The sequence below is a fragment of the Protopterus annectens genome, chromosome 3.part1 (assembly GCF_019279795.1).
Source record: "Protopterus annectens isolate FY-2018-M chromosome 3.part1, PAN1.0, whole genome shotgun sequence".
Classification (NCBI taxonomy): domain Eukaryota; kingdom Metazoa; phylum Chordata; order Ceratodontiformes; family Protopteridae; genus Protopterus; species Protopterus annectens.
This window is the reverse complement of record NC_056732.1, coordinates 1,492,424,907-1,492,449,143: the sequence shown is the minus strand read 5'-3', so window position 1 is coordinate 1,492,449,143 and position 24,237 is coordinate 1,492,424,907. Positions and strand designations below refer to the sequence as shown.

The 24,237-nt window shown below is 41.0% G+C and overlaps 1 protein-coding gene, 1 non-coding gene and 1 pseudogene across 3 annotated transcripts in view; 2 read left to right on the top strand and 1 right to left on the bottom strand.

Annotated features, from left to right (window-relative positions):
- The window catches only part of PLCD1 (phospholipase C delta 1), a 1,599,641-nt gene that overhangs the window by 623,135 nt on the left and 952,269 nt on the right, over positions 1–24,237 (bottom strand). The window lies entirely within an intron of this gene.
- On the top strand, positions 7,402–7,523 carry LOC122799016 (annotated as a pseudogene).
- Positions 17,761–17,891, top strand: LOC122799021. The gene has a single exon (XR_006364402.1). It is a non-coding gene; the product is annotated as a U8 small nucleolar RNA (small nucleolar RNA).

Here is a 24,237-nt window from a genome sequence, read left to right as displayed (position 1 = left end):
TGTAAATTTCTGTTTGACATACAAGTGATCCATGCTTTGATTTCATTATTGCTATTATAGTCGTGTAACACTTTCAAAAATCATTACATTAAGAAAATGAGATCTGATTTCTGTACATCGTATCCTGATGTAATTCTTTAAATAATTCTTATATTTGTGTTTTAAGAACCAGCCTCCCCTAGTAATGCACAGCCAGTCAGCAAAATGAATTGCAAATAAATGCTTTTCTTTAGTCGGGCAAGGGCTAGAAAAAGGAAGCAGAAGTATTTTTGTACTTACCTCCACATATAGTGGTAATATTTATCCTCATTCTGGGGCAAATCTGTTAAAGTAGCTTCTGTTGAGAGGCTGCTAATAACAAAAATACACATATATTCATTTGTGATGAATATAGATAAACCCACAAAATCTGTTTGTGTTTGAATCAAGCCCAAACCTTTGGCCATGAACTGTGACAAAGACATAGAGCAGTATAGAGTTGCCTTACGTAGGGAATAGACTTTGTTTTCTGTTTGCCACTAGGTTTCTCACTTAATTATTTATTTATAGTTGGCCAATCATGAAAGTCAGTGCTTTAACAGTCATTTGAACCATATGCGGTATATAGGATAGAGGCCACACGTGAAATTAATCTGCTTACATTTAGGTTACAATTAAAATTTGTATTTTGTTATCTCTACGGCTTTGGTGACTGCTTCAAAGAAGTTTTTCAGGTTTAGGAGACATGATCTGCCTTTTACAAACCCGAACTGGGTGGGGTCCTGAGTTTGGAGATTACCAATGTCATTTTTTATAAGTTCCATGATGATACGTTCCATAGCCTTGCAGACAAGGCTCGTTAGGCTAATGGGGCAGTAGTTTCCAGGGTCCGTGGTGGCTCCCCCTTTGTGGAGTGGGATAACTGTCGCTGTGCACCATTCAGTGGGCACATAGCCTTAGGCGAGGCTATGATTGAACATGGTACTTAGGTGGGGTGCCAGTTTGTTGTGTAGTTCATGTAGAACACAGCCTGGGATGTTGCCAGATCCCATGGATGCTGTGTTATTGGTTTTGGAAAGTGTGTTTTTTACCTGTGCAGTTGTGATTACAGGAACTTTGCATTCTTCTCGTATAGAGATGGGCCCTTTAGAGGATGACAGGGGGGTGAAGTTAGCACTGAACCATTCTGCCAGGATGTTGGCAATATCAGTTGATTCTGTATATTTAGCACCATTGTGCTATAACTCAGAGCAGATCTGAGTATTGCCATTGAGATTCTTAACATAGCTATAGAATGCTTTGTGGTTGTCTTTAGAGTCAGTGGTGATTTTGTTTTTGTAACTAGCTTTGGAGGATTTTATGAGGGATTTCAGCTTCCTACTGAGGCTGACCAGGGAGTTTCTCAGATCATGGGATTTTACTCTTTTTTTGCAACAGTTTCTTTCTTCTGTTGTAGAGTTTGTTTATGGCAGGGGAACACCAGATTGGCTTCCTTTTTTTGGAGGATAACATCTTGGTTCTGTTAGGGATTACACGATCCATGCACTCGTGTAAGGGCTTATAAAGTGCATTTGTGTAGGATTCAGCAGTCATACCTCTATTGTCCATCAGCATGGGTGTTGTGAAGTTTGCCACTTCTGTCTTAAGAAGCGTGAAGTTGGCTTTGGAGAAATTTTTTACTGTGGTTTCCCGAATGGAGGGGGGGTTGGGGGAGGGATGTGGATGTCTATGTTGATTAGCTTGTGGTCGGATCTGACCAATGAGGAACTGACCTCTGGCGTGGAGCACTGGTTGCCCATGTTGGTAATAACCAGGTCTAGGATATTGCTGCCCCTGGTGGGGGTGTGGATAAGTTGAGCCAAGGCACTGGAATTTATGAATTCCAGAAAATGCTGAGCACAAGAGTTGGTACATGAGTAATTTTCCCAGTTAATGGTGGGGTAGTTGAAATTGCTATTATTAGGGTGTTAGGTTGTAGCCTAATACTTTCTAGTGTATCAAGAAATGAGAAGTGGGACTCCTGGGGCATGGTGGGAGATCTGTAGCAAGCTACAGTTTGGATTACGGTCTTGCCCAGAGTTAGTTGCACTTGGATAATCTCGGATGCATTATGCTGAGCAACTTGCCTGGAGGTGTGGATATCCTTAATGAATATGGACACACCTCCAGCTTTAGTGTGTCATTCAGTATCTCTCATTTCAGAGATTCTGCTACGAAGCTCTTTGTACTGCAGCTTTGTAGCTTACAAACAGACATGTTTCAAATTCCTTATCATGTTCTTTGTTTTGATTCTAGCTTAAAAGGTAAATCCTGAATCTAATCCTGAACTCAATGTCTTTATTCAAATCAATGACTCACTGAATTATGGCAAAGACAGCAGGAAAGTGGCTGTTACCATTTGCTATGATCACTGTGTGATTCAGAAACATGCAAATTAGCTGCTAATGATGTCTTTCATCTTTGCAAGTAATGGGTGTTTGAATCACTCGTTGCAGAGATTCTGCTAAGAACCTCTTGTACTACAGCTTTGTAGCTTGCAAACAGACATATTTCACATTCCTTATCATGGTCTTTGTTTTGATTCTAGCCCCCACTCTGGAATTATAGATAAACTAACTAAACTAGGTATAAATCCCTATGTCACAAGATGGGTTGCCAACTGGCTCACTGACAGAACCCACACTGTGAAAGTAGCAGACTCCAAATCCAACTTCAGACCAGTGACAAGTGGAGTACCACAGGGTTCAGTCCTGGGTCCTCTCCTGTTTGGTATGTACTTCTCTGAAGTACAGGCTAACATAGAAGGTCTTTGGCTAATGAAGTTCGCAGATGACTACAAACTAGGAGCCATAATCAAAACTCCAAAAGATGTGGACATCCTACAAAAGGGTCTCACTGAGACAGATGCCTGGTGTCAAAGCCATGGCCTCAAGCTCAATGCCAAAAACTGCATTGTCATCCCTTTTGGTAAAAACTCTGTACCCATGAACTACCACATAGGTGGTAGTCTACTTAACACTGAAAGTGTGATAAGAGACCTTGGGACACAGGAGGACAGTAGTCTCTCCTTTGATAATCACATCACCACAGTAGTCAGGAAATCCTTCTACGTGGTACACCTCATCACAAAAGGTTTCTCATCCAAGAAAAAAGAGGTCATTGTTCCCCTCTACTCATCACTCATTAGACCCATTATAGAGTACAATGCCCCTTTTGGTATGTACCTCACAAGACATCTACAACAACTGGAAAGGCTGCAGAAATACGTCACAAAGAGGATTACTGGCCTCAAACAGATGCCCTATGCAGACCATCTCAAAAAACTGCAGCTTTACTCCGTCGCATATCGCCTACTCAGAGGCGATCTCTGCCTAACACACAAAGCTATGTCAAACCCAGAGCTTTTAGACATACTCCACTTAAAGAAATCCCAATCCCAAGAGAAATCTTGAAACCAATGAGGGAGATGTGGATATACTAGGGATTACCTCAGTGTCACTGCTCAACAGAGGCACAGCAAAATAATGGGTATAGTTCCCATACTACTAGGGGTGGCGTAAGCCACAAAACTATGGGCTAGGCTTGTAAATGCCCTCGGGCAGATAGCCTAGTATGAACCTATGAACCTATGAACCTACATGCTCTAGGCACCTAAACCTTGTCACCACAATAAACAGAACATGCTGGAGGGATAGATTCCTGTCCCAGAGACTTCCCATACTCTGGAACAAACTACCTATCTATATCAACCAAAGCTCCTCATTAGCACTTTTCAAGAAAAATCTTGATGATTGGATGGGAGATAGGAAATTCACCTGGGGATCACTTCTGTGGCTCTGCTTGACAGTGGCACAGGAAAATAATTTTCTTGGGTGGCGAATGCCAGGGTACCTTTTGGCTAGGATTATATAGGCCCTAGGGCCAATAGCCTAGTGCCAACCTATGAACCTATAATCGCTGCTGATGTCTGATATATCATGTCACCAAGGTCACATTAAATCTTCCCTCCACACATATATACACACACTGACAATAACAAACAGACACACAAAAAACACACAAACACATACATAAATCTTACCTCTCACAATTTAAAAAAATTCTGTGACTTTGACTGCTATTCATTCCTGCATTCACAGATTATAAAACATTGCAGTCAATAATGCCAGATATGAAAATTTAGTTCTTCTTTACCCATCCATCCTATCCATCCATCCATCCATCCATCCATCCATCCATCCATCCATCCATCCATCCATCCATCCATCTATCCAATCGCCCCCTTTTTCAAGTATGAAATATATGTAGAAAAGTATATGAAACTCTAATGACTGCCATTACTGACAAATTGTAGTGTCTGCAGCCTATAGTGGTTATGTCAAAACTTCCAGAAAAGATTGGAGGAGGACATCAGATGACAACAGGAGTCATTTTTATTGTTCATTAAATGCAGCAATATGGAGTATGCTAGTCCACCATGCATTTTTGTGTGTTTTCCGTGGGTGTTCCAGTTTCCTTCCACATTACAAAGACATTGATTATTTGGAATGGGCACTCTAAAGTGGCTCTAGGTCTGAGTATGCATACATGTGAATGAATGAAAGAACAACAACACCAGTCTAGCCAGCTGTTGCTGTGACCCTTAGCTCTAGATAACTATAACTTTTGAAATGGCACCCTGACACCATGTGCAAAAATGGGGAAAACATTGTGGCTGGAGGGATTCACAACTTGTGAATAATGACATACATTTTGATTCTCACATTCATCCATTGTCAACTCTTTTTAGCATTTTTGCACATGGGGTCAGTGTGCAACGTCAACAGTGACCATCATCTAGAGCCAAGGGTCACACCCCTGGGTGGCTACCCTGCTGTGGTTGTTCTTTCAAACCAATGACATGCATGCACACTCAGGACTAGATTCAATTTAGAGTGTCTATTCTACCTATTGCATGTCTTTGCAATATAGCAGCAAACAGAAGAACCCAGAACAGTCCCACACAAACACATGGTGGAAATGCAGAAGCCACTGAGAAGGAACGCCAGCAAAAAAAATCAAACCAAACAACCTATTCCTATGAGACAGCAATGGTAACCACATAGTACTTTTCCATCCTTAATCTTTTTAATGTATATATTTTATGCTGGGTCTCAGGAAAAACATTCAACCTCCTAGTGCAAGAAAGCCAGGGAAAGTTAAAAAGAATGGGGTACAAAGGTTCAAAGTTAAAGACAAGTATTATATGCTGATCTTATAACATTAGAAAGTTGGTAGAATAAAAAGCACTGGATATGAATGCATTTTTTGAATGATATGAAGTATTTACCTCACAGTGCTGTGTACTACATGAAATGCAAAATGAACTGACACCTCACCTAAGTGTCATGTTTAATCATAGCCTGAATTCGGGCTTCGTGCCCACTGAGTGGCGCACAGCTACAGTAATCTCACTCCACAAGGGGGGATCCACCTTGGATCCTGGGAACTACCATCCCATCAGTCTGACGAGCCTGATCTGGAAGGCCATGGAACGTATTATTATGGAACTTATAAACAAAGACATTGGCAACCTTCAAACACTGGACCCCAACCAGTTTGGGTTCGTGAAGAGCTGATCGTGTCTCCTGAACCTGACTGACTTCTTCAAATCTGTCTCCAGAGCTGTGGACAAGGGTAAGGGGGTCCACATAGCCTATCTGGCCCTCGCCAAGGCCTTTGACACCATCCCCCAATCTGTAATCATAGAAAAACTTACTGCACTGGGCATAAATCCCTACACCATTCGATGGGTTGCCAACTGGCTTACTGACAGAACCCACACTGTAAAAGTAGCCAACTCCAAATCCAGCTCCAGACAAGTGACAAGTGGAGTACCTCAGGTTTCAGTCCTGGGACCACTCTTGTTTGGCATCTACTTCTCTGAAGTACAGGCCAAAACTAAGGGACTCTGGCTAACAAAGTTTGCAGATGACTGCAAACTGGGAGCTATTATTGAATCCCCAAATGATGTGGTTATTCTACAAAAGCACCTTACAGAAACAGATGTTTGGTGCCAGATCCATGGGCTCAAGCTTAATGCTAAGAACTGTATAGTTATCCCCTTTGGGAAAAATCATGTACCAATAAATTACTACATAGGTGGCAGTACACTAAACACTGAAAGTGTGATAACAGACTTAGGGAAAACAGGTGGACAGTGGTCTCACTTTCAATAACCACATTGCCCCAACAGTCAGGAAATCGTTCTTTGTGGCACACCTTATCACTAAGGGCTTTTCATCCAGAAAAAAGGATGTCATTGGTCTACTGTACTCATCCCTCATTAGACCCATTATAGAATAAAACGCCCTATTTGGTATGTACCTCACAAGACATCTGCAATGGCTGGAAAGGCCACAGGAATACCTCACTATAAGAATCACAAGCCTAAAGCAGATGCCCTATGCTGACCGTCTGAAAAAACTCCACCTGTACTCTGTCACATATTGTCTACTCAGAGGCGATCTCTGCATAATATACAAGGCCATGCCAAACCCAGAGCTGTTGGACATGCTAGACTTAAAGAAATCTCAATCCCTCAGAGACACATGCTCCAGGAATCTAAACCTTGTCATCACAATGAACAAAACATGCTGGAAGGATAGGTTCCTGACCCAGAGACTTCCCAGACTCTGGAATAGACTGCCCATACATGTCAACTGGAGCACTTCCTTGGCCCTCTTCAAAAGAAACCTTGACAACTGGATGGGAGATGGGACATTTACCCCGGGGATCACGTCAATTGCCTGCAAGACAGGGATCCAGGGAAGTAAATACTGTGGGAAGAAATAACCGGGGAATTGTTATGGCTAGGCTTGTATAGGCCCTAGGGCCGATAGCCTATGAAGTTTGTAGTCATTTATTTACCTCAATCAGCAATGATTTTCCAGAAAGCCAAAAATTTTACAATGAAGAAAACAAAAACACGAGTAAAACATCATAGCATATTGCAAATTTCTGTACAGTTTAGATGTACTGTCTCAGGACACTGGTAAATATCATGATCGGTCGTTGTCCATAGTGCTAATGTCTCAGGAAAGGATGGTTGGAGTTTACTTGGACAGCACATCATATTAGCTTTATACTTATTTTCTTAGTAATCTAAGAAACCTCCAAAACTGAACTTCCATGCAGAAACCTGAAGCTGAAAGGAAGACAGAAATTTATGTAAATGCTAAGACAAGGTAATATGGGAACTTGTTCAGAGCAGCAATAGAATAAGTTAGCTAAAGATGTGAAGAAAGTTTAGAGTTTCATGCAGTTTATCAATGATTATTACAGAATACTTAGCTTAATGTTTGTTGCTGTTAATGCCTTCTCTCCATCATGTTAAAAGCACTTGTTAGGACTCTTGTGGACGTTACCAGCCTAACCTTGTTATTATCAGTGAGGTTAATCCTTTCCTTTGGAGAAATGGAGCATGATGATTTGGGATAATGAGGTTGTGATTAAACTACTCTGGTTTGTGGAGTACTGCAATCTCTACACTAACCATATCTGATTCCAATGTGTGTTTTTTTTTTTAATTGGCAAAAGCAGGCTGACTTTTTTTCCTTTTATTAGATTTTGGCTTTTATTAGTTAGCCATGATTCTTTTTGGTTTAAATGTGCAAATTTCTGTTTGACATACAAGTGATCCATGCTTTGATTTCATTATTGCTATTATAGTCGTGTAACACTTTCAAAAATCATTATATTAAGAAAATTAGATCTGATTTCTTTACATCTTATCCTGATGTAATGCTTTCAATAATTCTTATATTTGTGTTTTAAGAGCCAGCCTCCACTAACAATGCACAGCCAGTCAGCAAAATGAATTGCAAATGAATGCTTTTCTTTAGTCGGGCAAGGGCTAGAAAAAGGAAGCAGAAGTATTTTTGTACTTACCTCCACATATAGTGGTAATATTTAGCCTCATTCTGAGGCAAATCTGTTAAAGTAGCTTCTGTTGAGAGGCTGCTAATAACAACAATACACATATATTCATTTGTGATTAATATAGATAAACCCACAAAATTTGTTTGTGTTTGAATCAAGCCCAAACCTTTGGCCATGAACTGTGACAAAGACATACAGCAGTATACAATTGCTTTACTTAGGGAATAGACTTTGTTTTCTGTTTGCCACTAGGATGTTCTTCATGTTTCACTGTTGCAGTCATTACATTTGGGTAATCCTGCTGGCAGGTTGCCCTCAGCCTGCCTGAATTCCAAAGTCTTGGGTCCTGCTTCGGCTGCTGTCGCCCCTTCCCTGACGTCAGGTCATCAGGTGTATAAAAGAAGCAGCCGACGCCATTTTCTTCAGTCTTTCTTGCCGCACAGTGCCCAAAGCAGAAGCAGTTCGCAAGTGCCGGTCGGCCGACTCCTGAAATTTTCATGTTAGAGTTTCAGAACCAAAGTCTTCAATAAAGCTTGGGGAAACTTTTTTCTTGTTCCAGACCAATGTTAAAAAAAGTTAATAATTGTACTACTTGTGGAAAGCAAATACCTCATAAGGATTTTCATTCTTACTGTATTCCTTGCCTAGGCCGACCACAACATTACTGGTTGTCGGTTTTGTGCTAGATTTAACCAACGCACTATTAAGCGTCGGCATAATTTTGCTTTAAAGTATTTTGGTAGCCAGTTTAATTATCCTAAATTGTCATCGGATAGCCATCCGACTACCGGAGTTTACAAAAAACGCAAAGTAAAGGATAGAGAAAAACAACCGAGGCCCAAAACCGACGACGAAGCTTCTCCTAAGCCAGTCGCCAGTTCACCAGTTCTCAGTGAGGCGCTTTTGCAGCCCCTGACACCCGCTACTTTAGAGTCGCAGGCCGCTACCGACTCCCATGTGCAGTCGGCCATGCCGCTGAATATTCAAAGTATTGGAGCCTCGGATGCTAATCCCTCAGATGGGTCCGGAGCCGCTGAGCAGGTACCAGCTTCTGAGGGTTTATTCAGACCTCAACATCTTTACATTAAAACAACTTCACCTTCAAAGACAAAGACTAAAGCATCTTCTAAAGCAAAGAAACAAACTAATGAGCCACGTGTGCAGGCCTCTATGCCCAAAAAACAGATGATCAAAATGGCCTGATTACCTTGATCAGGGGTTCCCATCCCCCTCCTGATAAGAGGCCTAGGCAAGACACTGACTGAATCTTCAGATCAGGTTTCTATTTCTTCTGATTCCTCTTCTGATCAGGGATATTCTTTACCCCCTTATGAGGTTTCTGATGCTGAAGAATCTATACCTTCAGCATCCCCTCCTGGGGGTTATTCCTTTTGGGAAACCTTGCATACCACGAGAGAGCATTTTCACTGGGAAAGCCAAGATTTTTCAGAATCTAAAAAGAGGCTCAGGACCACAGCACAGGCCTCTAGCCATTCCCTCTGTGTTAGACATTGTAGATGATGTGTTTTCGGTGTCTAGTTTGACCCCTAACTCCTTACCTCCAGCTCCTGTTAAGCCTGACAGATATTACAGGGTTCCTGACTCACACAAATTTCTTTTTAAAAACTGTGCTGCTGACCCAGAAACTATTTCACAGGGTCCAAAGGGAGTTAAGGCCTCGACAGCAAAAAACCCAACCCCCTCTGACAGAGATTCAAGGGCACTGGATAGATGGGGAAAAAAGGTTTACACGTCTGCAACTTTGGCTATAAGGGCCTTAAACTGTCAGTTTCATATGCTCAGGTATCAGCAACATGTCATGGGATTGCTTAAACAGAAAATGATGTTAAATTCTGAATGTGCTGAAAACAAGGAAATGCAGGATTTATTGCATGCAGCTGAACAAGTTGGAAAGCATACTTTGCAATGGGATTTTGATTCTTTGGAGGCCTCCTGCAGGGCCGCAGTTACGTGCTCTGTAATTAGGAGGCATGCTTGGTTAAAGGAACAAAATCTGCCTGATCATGTTAAAGTTAAGTTACTAGATGCACCTTTACAGCATGATACTTTGTTTGGTGTTAAGGCTGAAGAGGTGTTAAAGAAAATGGAAGACAAAGCTAAATCTATGCAAACTGTTAAAGATGTTTTATAAGTACAGCCACCTAGGTTTAGTAGACACTGGCCTACAAACAATTGGTCCTTTCCTGTGTCAGACAGACCTCAAAGGGGCAGATCCAGATGCCCTAGGGGCAAATCCCAGGCACAAGGTTCTTATAGGTCAAAACAATGGGGTGCTTCTACCTCCAAAGCTGGAGAAGATAAAGCACAAACATACAGAAAGCAGTCCCAATGACTTTCCCCTGCCTATTCCAAGCACTTATCTTCTGGCAGCACCCTTAGGGGGAAAATTAGCACTTTTTGCTCAAAATTGGCACATTATAACCCAGGACAAGTAGGTTCTAAATATAGTGTCACAAGGCTACAAATTCCATTTCCATAATCTGCCAAAGGCAAATGGCTGACCATATCTGCCAAAAAAATCAATGGGCAGAAACACAAAAACAAGTTTCATCCCTCATGGACATGGGGGCCATTCAGCAAGTACCAGAGCAAGAGGAGGGACAAGGATTTTAATCAAGACTGTTCTTGGTACCCAGAAAGGGCAAGGCCTGGAGGCCGATACTGGACCTATCTATTCTGAACACATTCCTGGATATTCCGAAATTCAAAATGTTGACTTTGCAGCAGCTTCTGCCCATGCTGGGCAAGAATGCTTGGCTTGTGACTTTAGACCTAAAAGAGGCATACCTGCATGTTCCAATCAGACAATCGTGCAGAAGATACCTCAGATTCAAGACTGGTTCAATGCATTACCAGTTCTCTGCACTGCCCTTTGGCTTATTTACTGCGCACAGGGTCTTTACAAAGTGCCTTGCACCAGTAATTGCATTCTGCAGAAAAAGAGGAATACAAATATATCCTTACTTTGACGACTGTCTAATTCAAGCAGAGAACAAGGACATTCTTCATCAACATCTGGCGTTTGTGAAAAGACTTCTAAGATGCCTAGGGTACACAGTCAACGAAAAGAAATCAAAACTAGTACCCTCTCAAGAGATAACATTCCTGGGTGCAAGCTTGATTACAACTGCCCAGATGGCTTATCTCACGCCAGACAAACAAAGGCAACTGACTACCTATTTCAAAATGTTGGCAACAAAGGCCCAGTTATCTGCAAAAAAATTCTGCAGGCTTTGGGCTTCATGGCATCCTGCATCCTACTAATTCCATATGCAAGACTGCATATGAGGAAACTTCAACGGTACCTAAAAAGTGTTTGGACTCAACATTGCCACAGCCTGGAAACAATGATTACTCTCATTCCCTGCCTGCAACAGGAGTTTCAATGGTGGGTATAGGCTTGTCACCTGAACAAGGGACAACCATTCACATTACTCCCAGTCAGGCAGACACTAACAATGGATGCATCAGATTATGCCTGGGGGGCAAACATGGCAGGAAGATGCATTCAGGGCACATAGTCCTCAAACCAAATGCATCTACATATCAATCAAAAAGAGATGCTAGCTGTTCAAAATGCCCTGACAGCCTTCAAGGACCTACTTCATCCGGGACAACTACTGATAAAGACAGACAACACCACGGTCATGTGGTATATAAACAAGCAGGGGGGCACACATTCTTACCCCCTTTGCAGACTAGCCATGACATTGTGGGACAAAGCTTTGACTTACCAAGTACATCTGCAGGCACAATTCCTGCCAGGAAAGGAAAATACTCTGGCAGACAAACTAAGCAGAAACCTCATGGATCCCCACGAGTGGCAGCTGGATCCATAAGTCTTCAGCATGATAGCAAGGAAATGGGGATGCCCGGACATAGATCTATTTGCCTCCCCTCACAACTACCAACTAAAAAGATTCTGCACAAGGACTTATCACAGACAAGCATGAAAAGTGGATGCCCTATCTTTCAGCTGGAAAAACCTATCAGTACATGCCTTTCCTCCACTGCCTCTCCTCCCCAAGGTACTCCTAAAGGTCAGACAGGGGAAGCCAAAGATGATACTGATTGCCCCAGACTGGCCCCACCAGTACTGGTATCCAATCCTAAGGAACTTGTCTCTATGCCCAGCTTGCACCTTACCTCAAATACCTCATCTACTGTCCCAGCAAAACAATCAGATCCTGCACAGCCAACTCAGGACATTAAACCTGGCAGCATGGCGGATAATGTAGTCATACAAAAAACACCTCTCAGTAAAGCTGTGATGGATGTCATTCTGGAAGCCAGAAGGCATAGTACTAGAAAGTCTTATGCTGGAAAATGGAAGAGATTCTGTGCTTGGAACCAGGCACAAGGAACTGATACAACTGTACCAAATATTCCTCAATTTTTGCAATACTTAACTGAGATGCTGGACAAAGGCCTATCTTTTTCATCAATTAAAATTCATGCCTCTGCCATTTTGGCTCATTATAATACAGAGACACCAATTTTTTCTCATCCTTTATTAAAGCAGTACCTCAGAGGAGCCAAAAATTTAAGGCCTCCAAGGAGATCACCAATACCTGCATGGGACCTCAACTATGTCTTGGAAAAGCTCACCCTGCCTCCTTTTGAGCCAGCTGCTACAGCTAATATAAAGTTTTTATCTTGGAAAACAGCTCTGCTCCTAGCAATTACTTCTGCAAGATGAGTTTCAGAGCTACAGGCGCTCATGGCTGTGGAACCTTTTATCATTTTTTATCCAGACAGGGTCTCTCTGAGGACAAGCCCAACATTTATGCCTAAAGTGGTGTCCAGTGTGGCTCTTAACCAAACTATTCATCGGCCAACTTTTTATCCAAATCCACAGAACAAGGGGGAGAGAATTCTGCACTCTTTGGACATACACAGACAGCTTAGATTCTACTTGGACAGAACCAAAGCTTTCAGGGAGACAGAGCAATTACTAGTGGCATATGCTTCAGGATCACAAGGAAAGGCTATCTCAAAGCAGACTACTTCTAAGTGGAAAGGCCACTGCATTCATTTCTGCTATTTACACCATGGCAAGCCAGTGCCTAAAGGCATTAGGCCACATTCCACCAGAGCTGCAGCCACTTCAGCAGCCTTTCTCAGGGGAGTACCAACCAAAGACATTTTAGAGGCGGTTACTTGGAGTTCAGTGCATACGTTTACAAAGCATTATCATCTGCCACTTTACTCTAAATCCAGGGCAGGCTTTGCCACTGCAGTTCTGCAGGGCCTCATAGCCGCTCCTAATGCTGTTTAACTCGAGCCTCCCAACCATAGCTTTGGGACTCTACCCAAATGTAATGACTGCAACAGTGAAACACGAAGAACATAGTACAGTTGTCTACACTTACCATAAATGAAGATGTTCAAGTGTATTCACTGTTGCAGTCCAGGTTACCCACCCGCCATCCCCCTTTTTTCTATGGATCTTATCTTTCCTTCTCTGATTTATACAACCTATGTGGTGTATTTGTTTATAGATGAAGGTAACATTTATATTGGTGCATTTATTGATATATATATAAAGTTTGGCTACCCTTTTAGGGGGCACCTGACATCTGGGACAAGAAAAACTGAAGAAAATGGCATCAGCTGCTTCTTTTATACCCCTGATGACCTGACGTCAGGGAAGGGGTGACAGCAGCCGACGCAGGACACAAGACTTTGAAATTCAGGCTGGCTGAGGGCAACCTGCCAGCAGGATTACAAAAATGCAATGACTGCAACAGTGAATACACTCGAACATCTACATTTATGTTAAGTGTACACAACTGTACTTTTCTCACTTAACTATTTATTTAGAGTTGGCCAATCATGACAGTCAATGCTTTAACAGTCATTTGAACCATATGGGGCATATAGGATAGAGGCCACACCTGAAATTAATCTGCTTATATTTAGGTTATAATTAAAATTTGTATTTTGTTATCCCAGATGTCTGAGATGATAGGAGGGCTCAAAGAGTGGCAGACTGAACTAACTTTATATCTGCTTTGCAATTTTTTTACATCTTATAAGTGAAAATGATAGTAGAAAATGCATTTACATGATCGACTGTACAAACAAACTTTTTCCTCGTGTTTTTGCAGACAAAACTGCTGCAATCAGCTGGAATAATTCAGTGAGTCATTGTTTTGAATAAAGACATTGAGTTCAGGATTAGATTCAGGATTTACCTTTTAAGCTAGAATCAAAACAAAGACCATGATAAGGAATGTGAAACATGTCTGTTTGTGAGCTACAAAGCTGTAGTACAAAGAACTTCTTAGCAGAATCTCTGAAACGAGAGATTCAAACACCCATTACTTGCAAAGAAGAAAGACATCATTAGCAGCTAATCTGCATGTTTCTGAATCACACAGTGATCATAGCAAATGGTAACAGCCACTTTCCTGCTGTCTTTGCCATAATCGCTGCTGACGTCTGATGCATCATGTCACCAAGGTCACATTAAATCTTCCCTCCACACATATATACACACACTGACACCAACAAACAGACACACAAATAACACACAAACACAGACATAAATCTTACCTCTCACAATTTAAAAGAACTTCTGTGACTTTGACTACTATTCATTCTAGCATTCACAGATTATAAAACATTGCAGTCAATAATGCCAGATATGAAAACTTAGTTCTTCTTTATCCATTCATCCAATCTCCCCTTTTTCAAGTATGAAATATGTGTAGAAAAGTATATGAAACTCTAATGTCTACCATTACTGACAGATTGTAATGTCTGCAGCATATATTGGCTATGTCAAACTTCCAGACAAGATTGGAGGAGGACATCAGATGACAACAGGAGTCATTTTTTATTGTTCATTAAATGCTGCAATAAGGAGTATGCTTGTTCACCATGCATTTTAGTGTGTTTTCCGTGGGTGTACCAGTTTCCTTCCACATTACAAAGACATGGATTATTTGGAATGAGCACTCTAAAGTGTCTCTAGGTCTGAGTATGCACACATGTGAACGAATGAAAGAACAACACCAGGCTAGCCACCTGTTGCTGTGACCCTTAGCTCTAGATAATGATAACTGTTGAAATGGCACCCTGACACCATGTCAAAAATGGGAAAAACATTGTGGCTGGAGGGATTCACAACGTGTGAATAATGGCAGACATTTTGATTCTCACATTCATCCATCGTCAACTCTTTTTAGCATTTTTGCTCATGGGGTCAGGGTGCAACGTCAACAGTGACCATCATCTAGAGCCAAGGTTCACACCCCTGGGTGGCTACCCTGCTGTGGTTGTTCTTTCAAACCAATGACATGCATGCACACTCAGGATTAGATTCAATTTAGAGTGTCTATTCTATCTATTGCATGTCTTTGAAATATAGGAGCAAACAGAAGAACCCAGAGCAGTCCCACACAAACACATGGTGGAAATGCAGACACCACTGAGAAGGAACCCCAGCAAAAAAAATCAAACCAAGCAACCTATTCCTATGAGACAGCAATGGTAACCACATCGCACTTTTCAATCCTTCATCTTTTTAATGTATATATTTTATGCTGGGTCTCTGGAAAAACATTCAACCTCCTAGAGCAAGAAAGCCAAAGAAAGTTAAAAAGAATTGTGTGCAAAGGTTCAAAGTTAAAGACAAGTATTATATGCTGATCTTATAACATTAGAAAGTTGGTAGAATAACAAGCATTGGATATGAATGCATTTTGAATGATATGAAATATTTACCTCACAGCGCTGTGTACTACATGAACTACAAAATGAACTGGCACCTCACCTAAGTGTCATGTTTAATCATAGCCTGAACTCAGGCTTCGTGCCCACTGAGTGGCGCACAGCTACAGTTATCTCACTCCACAAGGGGGCACCTTGGATCCTGGGAACTACCATCCCATCAGTCTGACGAGCCTGATCTGGAAGGCCATGGAACGTATTATCATGGAACTTATAAACAAAGACATTGGCAACCTTCAAACACTGGACCCCACCCAGTTTGGGTTCGTGAAGGGCTAATCGTGTCTCCTGAACCTGACTGACTTCTTCAAATCAGTCTCCAGAGCTGTGGACAAGGGTAAGGGGGTCCACATAGCCAATCTGGCCTGCGCCAAGGCCTTCGACACCATCCCCCACTCTGAAATCATACAAAAACTTACTAAACTGGGCATAAATCCCTACATCACTCAATGGGTTGCCAAATGGCTTACTGACAGAACCCACACTGTAAAAGTAGCCAACTGCAAATCCAGCTCCAGACAAGTGACATGTGGAGTACCTCAGGTTTCAGTCCTGGGCTCGCTCTTGGTTGGCATTTACTTCTCTGAGGTACAGGCCAAAACTAGGGGACTCTGGCTAACAAAGTTTGCAGATGACTGCAAACTGGGAGCCATTATTGAATCCCCAAATGATGTGGATATTCTACAAAAGCGCCTTGCAGAAACAGATGTTTGGTGCCAGATCCATGGGCTCAAGCTCAATACCAAGAAGTGTATAGTTATCCCCTTTGGGAAAAAACATGTACTCATGAATTACTACATAGGTGGCAGTACGCTAAACACTGAAAGTGTGATAACAGACTTAGGAACACAGGTGGACAGTGGTCTCACCTTCAATAACCACATTGCCACAACAGTCAGGAAATCTTTCTTTGTGGCACACCTCATCAATAAGGGTTTTTCATCCAGAAAAAAGGAGATTATTGCACCACTGTACTCATCCCTCATTAGACCCATTATAGAATGCAACGCCCCATTTGGTATGTACCTCACAAGACATCTGCAACAGCTAGAAAGGCCGCAGGAATACCTCACTATAAGAATCACAAGACTAAAGCAGATGCCCTATGCTGACCATCTGAAAAAAGCTCCACCTATACTCTGTCACATATCGTCTACTCACAGGCGATCTCTGCTTAACATACAAGGCCATGCTAAACCCAGAGCTGTTGGACATGCTACACTTAAAGAAATCTCAATCCCTCAGAGACACATGCTCCAGGGATGTAAACCTTGTCATCATAATGAACAAAACATGCTGGAGGGATAGGTTCCTGACCCAGATACTCCCCAGACTCTGGAATAGACTGCCCATACATGTCAAGCGAAGCACCTCCTTGGCCCTCTTCAAAAGAAACCTTGACAACTGGATGGGAGATAGGACATTTACCCTGGGGATCATGTCAATCACCCTGCTAGACAGGGATCCAGGGAAGTAAATATTGTGGGAAGAAATAACCAGGGAATTGTTATGGCTAGGCTTGTATAGGCCCTAGGGCCGATAGCCTAGTACCATCCTATGAATCTATGAAGTTTGTAGTCATTTATTTACCTCAATCAGAAATGATTTGCCAGATGGCCAAAAATTTTACAGTGAAGAAAACAAAAATATAAGTAAAACATCACAGCATATTGCAAATTTCTGTGCAGTTTAGATGTACTGTCTCAGGACACTGGTAAATATCATGATCGGTCCTTGTCCATAGTGCTAATGTCTTAGGAAAGGATGGTTGGAGTTTACTTGGACAGCAGATCATATTAGCTTTATACTTATTTTCTTAGTAATCTAAGAAACCTCCAAAACTGAATTTCCATGCAGAAACCTGAAGCTAAAAGGAAGACAGAAATTTTTGTAAATGCTAAGACAAGGTAATATGGGAACTTGTTCAGAGCAGCAATCGAATAAGTCAGCTAAAAATGTGAAGAAAGTTTAGAGTTTCATGCAGTTTATCAATGATTATTACAGAATACTTAGCTTAATGTTTGTTGCTGTTAATGCCTTCTCTCCATCATGTTAAAAGCACTTATTAGGACTCTTGTGGTCGTTACCAGCCTAACCTTGTTATCATCAGTGAGGTTAATCCTTTTTTCTTTTTCGATTGGAGTAATGGAGCATAATGATTTGGGATAATGAGGCTGTGATTAAACTATTCTGGTTTGTGGAGTGCAGTAATCTCTACACTAATCATATCTGGTTCGCATGTGTTTTTTTTTTTTTTTAATTAGCAAAAGTAAGCTGTCTTTTTTTTTTCTTTCATTAGATTTTGGTTTCTGTTATTTAGCCATGATTATTTTTGGTTTAAATGTACTAATTTCTTTTTGACATACAAATGATCCATGCTTTGATTTATTTCATTATTGTTATTATAGTAGTATAACACTTTCAAAAATCATTATATTAAGAAAATTAGATCTGATTTCTGTACATCATATCCTGATGTAATGCTTTCAATAATTCTTATATTTGTGTTTTAAGAGCCAGCCTCCCCTAGTAATGCATAGCCAGTCAGCAAAATGAATTGCAAATGAATGCTTTTCTTTAGTCAGGCAAGGGCTAGAAAAAGGAAGCAGAAGTATTTTTGTACTTAACTCCACATATAGTGGTAATATTTAGCCTCATTTTGGGGCAAATCTGTTAAAGTAGCTTCTGTTGAGAGGTTGATAATAACAAAAATACACATATATTCATTTGTGATGAATATAGATAAACCCACAAAATCTGTTTGTGTTTGAATCAAGCCCAAACCTTTGGCTATGAATTGTGACAAAGACATAGAGCAGTATACAGTTGCTTTACTTAGGGAATAGACTTTGTTTTCTGTTTGCCACTAGGTTTCTTACTTAACTATTTATTTAGATTTGACCAATCATGACAGTCAGTGCTTTAACAGTCATTTGAACCTGTCAGAAAAATATGTATTAATGTATGTGTTTAGTGCTTATTAGAAGCTAAAAGGGTTACCACATTTCATTCTATTTTATGTACAGCTTAGTTTTCTATGAAACTAAGAGATGCTTTCTGAAACTGCAAGATGCTCTCTGACCTAGTATTTGCTAGCACAGCAAAATTCATATTTTTGCTTTTTGGAAATTTACTGAGAAGCAGGTGATCATCTGCTAGGTCAGGAAAATAATGAATAGAACAATACTGTTTTCTATAACGTTATTGAACTTAAACAATCAGCTCTGTTCGTGTTATGAGAACATGCACAGCTGCAGAAAAAGATAGATACAGTTGAACAAAGACTGCTTGAAGAAATGAACTATAATCTGTACTTGCTTTTTGCTCGAATTAGCCATAGTACCTTGAATGGTAACATCACATAGTGAGAAGTTGTATCTAACTGGTGGTCTACAAGGCCATGTTGTTTTTCTTAGGAAGTTTTTCATAAACTTGATAGTGTCAGCAGAAAATCATGGACAAACAGCTGCTATGAAATAATATTGTAAGAACTTGTGATTTGTTACGTCAGCTTAGTAGGCAATGTCTTGTAAGAAATGTATAAGAATGGCTACACTTCCTGATTCTAGTCAGACAGACTCTGTATTAGCACATTTTTGTCTCCTAGCTGCAAGAATTAAAGTGCCTTAACCTGACCCTGCCATGTATTGATCTTTTTGAAGTTGTTTTTTCCTTTGACAGATTGGTCCTTCGGACCGGAAACTCTCAGTTTGCCTCAGGTCAGATGGGCCAGGTGGCATGAAACCGTACAGGGAAGAAACCACATTGGTTCTTCTGCTTTGAAAGACCTTTGACTGAATTGTCGTTCAAAAGAGGCCAGCCACTGTTCTGATCTGCGACTGGAGGACGAGTTAACGTTTTTTCCACAAACCAGATGATCAATCACAGAGGCTCAGGTAGGGAGAAATTTACCTTTTTTCTGTTTTAGATCAGGGACTTGATTTGCCTTGTCTGTCAGGAGATTTGTTTGTGTACAAGTCATTGACAGGAAGATTGCAATCTTGTCATAGATCAGGGAAACAGAATAGGTAGGCAGTTATTCTAGATAAACTGTGAAAAAGAGAAATTGTGGTACTACGTAAAAATAAGAAGGGTTACGTAACATTTTAACAGTTAGAACAATATGGGAAATAAGTGCATAAAAAGATCTCAAGATCCGCCGTTAACTGAAGATGCAAAATATATGCAATTACAATGTGCCGACAATGTTAGGTGTTATACAAAATGGGTTAATAAATATGAATTTGATGGCAAATTTGAAAAATCCTCACTTATTAAACTTGTCAAACAGCTTAAAACTGACGCAAAAGACCAGGTAAAAAAGCAACGTCAATTAGGCATTCCTCAGGCACACAGGTGGATTGAGGAAGCAAACCGTAGGGAACAAAAGAGTAATAATTCAAAAGCAATGTTTCTAGATAAAGAGGACAATAATTTGACAATAGCATCAGCCCCTCCGCTTCCCTTACCAGAATATGAAGTGAGTGGACAAGCTGGTCCACCTCCGCTATACATGGCTGTCCCCACGAAGCCAAGACCATTTGTCAGAAATCCTGTCGAGACTAGGTCTTGAACACGTAACTTAAGCGGGGATATTGAGTTATATCAAATGAACAAAAATTCACGAGCTATGAGTGAAGAAGAGATATGTCCACTCATAGAAGTACCAAATCCTCAGGCAGGACAGGAAGGGCAGGACCCAACTCTCCTGGTATATAGACTATGGACACCGGAAGACATCCGGAAAGCCACAGAGGGAATTCCCCATCCAAAAGTTAATTTTAGAAAATTCTTAGAAGACTTACAGGGCATGAGGTTAAGTTATCATTTAAATGGAGAAGTAGAAAAAGTAGTTAGACAAATCATAGGTCCAGATTGGCACATGATCAGTGGCAACTGGAATCCCCGTGATGCAGAACATAAGCCACTCCCACATAACAATGCAGAGCTGGATAACACAGTAAAAGGTCTTACAGACCGAATCTCTGAGAAATGGAAGCCTAGGGCAGACTGGACTTGCATTAATCAATGCATCCAACATGAAGGTGAAACTGTTGACAGATATTATGCTAGATTATTAGAGTGTTTTAATAACCATTGTGGAATGTAGGTATCTGAAGACCAAACACATGATTCCCCGTATGAGCAGCAGCTAAAAAATGCATTTTTAAAAGGCAGTATTTTGCCTATAAGCAGCTTTATTACAAAGCACATGGTAGACCATCGTACAAGTAGATTACAGTCACTACTTGAATATGCTAGACATGCCGAAAGGCATTTTAACAGTAAAAAGAAAAATAAAGCCCAAGTATTTTCTGTAGAAGATGGAGCAGAAGTTTATGTAGTACAGTCCGGGAAAAAGGGTAAGAAAAATGCCCAGGGAAACAAACAATCTGATAAGCGATCAGAGGAGTTTGAAGAGAGAAAGAAAAGGGGTGAATGTTTAAAGTGCGGAAAAAAGGGACATTTAGCAAGGGACTGCAAGCAAAACAAGAAGGTAGCCATGGAAGATAAGGAGGGTGAGGAATGACTATATGATAGTCAAGAATCACTAGATGGGAATAACCAAGAAAAGACAAATGCAAGTGTGATAGAGGGAGTAGAGGATGTGACAGAAGAAATAGAGGAAGTGCAAGAAATCGCAGATGGTGAAGAAAGTGAAATTTTAGACTTAGCATTATTGAGCCTAGAGCTCTACTTAGCAGATACGAAACCAGAAGTTACACTTCTGGTAGAGGGGAGGGAAGTTAAATTTCTGTGTGACTCAGGGGCATCGCGGACCCTGATACATCCTTCCAAACTACCAGAAAATTCAGAATCACTCGATTACATATTAGTGAAAGCAGCTAATGGACAGCTGTATCGGGAGCCACTCTCCGATAACGTAGCAATAACTAACCCCATTTCAGGGATGACCCAGAAAAGCAAAATTGTTGTTTCTGCAAAATGCCCAGTAAACCTTTTCGGCAGAGATCTTATGCAGATGTTTGGCATAGCAGTAGTTCCAACTATGCAGGGTATGGAAGCACAGCGACAAATGGATACTTTTGTAGTGCGACCGGTACAGCCAGGACTTGATCACGACTGGTCCAGGGGCAGTAACCGAAGAGCTGATGAACGTAGCCATCAGTAAGTTCCCCTCCTTTGACACTGATAAACAGCATTTGTTGCACTGTACTCTGTATTATTGTAGCACACCAGGACCTGATAAGGAATATGAGCAAGAACTGTTTAGAACCATGCAAACAGATTAGTATTACGTAATCTGTACTGGGACACAGAAGGGAACAGTGTAGTTAGCTGATCATTGCCCCAGGAATTCTTTGCACTCTATAAATCTAATCGATTACCACATGTTAGTTTGACTAAGGACAAGAATGTAAAATGGGCAAATATAGGAGAAAAAGTCACAAAGTGGAAAAAACAGACGGAGTTAGAACTGTCAGAACAGGGAGTACAGAAGCAGAAGTTAAATTGGATAACACAGACACACCCAGCTGTACACTTGCAGTCTGGCAAGGACAGCTGATTAGCACTCTTATTAGAAGAGGAAGAAAATGCTTTATGGAGCATACCAGAAACTCTCTGGTCAACAGAGAAATCAGACGTAGGACTAATTCATACAGCAGGACCAGTTACTATCACGCCAAAATCAGCATTTAGACCACAGAAGAGAGAGTATCCCTTAAGGAAAGATGCAGAAGTAGGAATCAAACCTATAATAGCAGCTTTACTTAAGGAAGGAGTACTGGTAGAATCTCCCGATTCACCAAGTAACACACCCTTATTTTCCTGTCAGGAAAGCAAATGGAGAATGGAGTATGGTCCAAGATTTACAAGTTGTAAATGATGCAGTAATACCTAGAGCACCTACGGTGTCAGATCCACACACCCTATTGAATGATTTGAAACCTCAACAAAAATATTTTTCTGTGGTAGATATTAGCAATGCGTTCTTTTCGATACCGATACACTCTGACAGCCAGCATTGGTTTGCATTCACATTTCAGGGGAAAAGGTATACATACACATGACTACCACAGGGATATTGTGAAAGTCCAACAATATTCTCACAAAAGATGGCAAGCAACTTGGCGGGATTTACCCCACCGAGAGGCAGTCAGATTTTACTTTATGTTGACGACATCCAGCTGGCAGCCCCCACCCAGCAAGATTGTAAAGAAGATACCATAGCATTATTACATTTTTTAGCCACTCAAGGACATAAAGTAAACAAGAACAAGTTGCAGCTTTGGAAAAAGCAGGTTAAATACCTGGGATATGTAATATCCAAAGAAGGCAGAACATTAGATGAAGATAGGAAAATAGCAATTTTACAAGCACTCAAACCGACTACCAAGAAGGAAATGATGTCCTTCCTGGGTACGACTAATTTTTGTCGGAGTTGAATTCCAAACTATGACTTGGAGTCTGCTCCACTGACTAACTTGATATACAAGAAGCCTATGGCAGCACAAGAATTAATACAATGGACACCAGAAGCAGAATCAGCTTTCTGCAAACTGAAACAATTGATAGCATCCTCATTAGTTTTAGGATTACCAAACTATCATAAATGCTTTTTCCAAACTGTAGATTGTAAGCAAGGTTATATGACATCAGTGTTAACACAGCAACATGGGGACAAACAACGCCCCATAGCTTACTATTCATCACAGCTGGACCCAGTGGCACGATCCCTGCCCCACTGTGTACAAGCAGTAGTCACAGCTGCAATGGCAGTACAGGTTTCAGCCTCAGTAATGTTGTTCCACCCTCTCACATTGAGAGTGCCCCATGCAGTCGTGATTATTTTACTGCAAGAAAAAGTAGCATATCTTTCTCCTGCTAGACATCTTTCCTGTATGACTATACTGTTGAGCCAACCTCATATGACAATTGAACGATGTACAACTTTGAATCCATCTACCTTGCTCCCAACCCCTGCGGATGGCACACCACACAGCTGCCTGCAGGAGATTGAGCAAAAGACACTGCCTAGAAAAGATCTAAAGGATGTTCCCTTGGATGATGCTGAAGTGACATATTACGTGGATGGCTCATGCAGAAGGGGTCCTACAGGGCAGAACCTAGTAGGGTATGCAGTAGTTTCTGATACTGAGATTTTAGAAGCAAAGTCTTTACCACACAACTTATCTGCACAAGCAGCAGAATTGATTGCCTTGACAAGGGCATGTACCTTGGCAAAGGGTAAATGTGTAAACATTTTTACTGATAGCCAGTATGCTTTTTCTACTGTACATGTTTTTGCACAACAGTGGAAGAATAGAGGAATGATAACATGTACTGGCAAACCGATTAATCATGCGCAGTTTATTTTAGATTTGTTAGAATCTATTCAGTTACCTCAGAAAGTAGCTATTTGTAAATGCGTAGCTCATACCAAGCAACAGGATAGGATTTCAAAAGGTAATGCGAGAGCTGATACAGCTGCAAAGCAGACAGCTTCAGCTTCAGAAATATTTCTTTTGAGTCAGGAATTACAACCTTCTGAGATTTTAGATTTAGAAATGTTGAAAACAATGCAGACACTTACTACGAAAGTAGAAAAAAAGAAAT